We start from the raw sequence: 1,678 nt of genomic DNA on the forward strand, positions 1-1,678 counted from the left end.
TTCTTCTTGGATCAACTATCAACACTCACAGAAGCAGTAGTCAAGAAATCAAATGTCATATTGCATTAGGCAAATATGCTGCACAAGACCTTTTTAAAGTGTTGAAGAGCAAAGATGCCAGCTTGAGGACTAAGGTGCACCTGACCCAAGCCATGATATTTTCAATAACCTCATAGGATGCGAAAGCTGGACAGTGAATAAGGAAGACTGTAGAAGAATTGATGCCTTTGAGTTATGGTGTTGGAGGAGAATACTAAAGGTGCCATGGACTGCCAAAAGAACAACAGATCCGTTTTGGAAGAAGTTCAGTCACAGTGCTCCTTGGAAGCCAAGATGGTCAATCTTCATCTCTCATATTTCAGCCATATTGTCAGGAAGGACCAGTCACTGGAGAAGGATACCATGTTTGGTAAGGTGGAAGATCAGAGAAAAAGAAGGAAGACTCTCAACAAGATGAATTATCCATGTGGCAGCATCGATGGACTCAAGCGTGCCAACAGTAGTGAGGTTGGCCCAGAATCAGGCAGTGTTTCTTTCTGCTGTGCATCATGTTGCTATGGGCTGGTACCGACTCTATGGCACCTAACAACAACAACAATTCTAATTCAAATGCATTCACTGTTCTATCTTCCATATTTATTGTCCAATTTTCACATTAATATGTTTTTGTTAAGTATCATCCAGTTGGTTCTGATCCATAGTGACCCTATATACTGCAGAAAGAAACACCACCAGGTCCTGCGCCATCCTCCCAATTGCTATTACACTTGAGCCCATTGTTGATGCTACTATGCCAATCCATCTGTTGGAATCTCCCTGTTTTTCACTGATCCTCTACTTTACCATGCATGATGTCTTTTTCCAGGGACTGGGCCCTCCTGACAACTTGTCTAAAGTATGAGAGATGAAGTCTGGCCATCCTGGCTTCTAAGGGGTACTCTAATTGTGCTTTTACCTACAGAGATTGGTTTGTTCTTCGACCAGTCCATGAACAGTCCATGGCCAAGTCCTTATTTATGTCCAACTTTCACATACATATGTGATTATTAAAAATACCAAGGCATGGGTCAGGCACACTTTTAGTCCTAAAACTAACATCTTTGCTCTTGTACACTTTAAATAGGTTTTGTGCAACAAATTTTCCTAATGCAATACGTCATTTGATTTCTTGATTGCTGCTTCCATGGGTATTGCATATGAGGCCATAGTAAATACCATGGCTTGAGTCAGGATCACTTTAATCCTCAAACTGTTATCTTTGATCTTTAATACATTAAAGAGGTCTTTTGCAACAGATTTGCCTAATGCAATAAGCTGTTTGATTTTTTTTTTTTTTTTTTTTTTACTGCTGTTTCCATGAGTTTGATTGTGAATCCAAACAAAACGAAGTCTTTGAAAACTTCAGTCTTTCCTCTGTTTATTATGATGTTAGTTATTGGTCTAGTTGAGGATTTTTGTCCCTCTCTATTGACTAACAATCCATACTGAAAGCTGTAGTCTTTTATTTTCATCAGTAAGTATTTTAAGTCTTCTTTGCATCCAGTAAACAAGGTTGTATCATCTTCATGTCACAGGTGGTTAAGGACTATTCCTCCAATCCTGATGCCACATTCGTCTTCATATAATCCAGTTTCTCAGTTTATTTGCTCAACATACAGAATGAATAAGTATGGTGAAA

The sequence above is a fragment of the Chrysochloris asiatica genome, unplaced genomic scaffold, assembly GCF_000296735.1.
Source record: "Chrysochloris asiatica unplaced genomic scaffold, ChrAsi1.0 scaffold00143, whole genome shotgun sequence".
In the NCBI taxonomy this organism is placed as follows: domain Eukaryota; kingdom Metazoa; phylum Chordata; class Mammalia; order Afrosoricida; family Chrysochloridae; genus Chrysochloris; species Chrysochloris asiatica.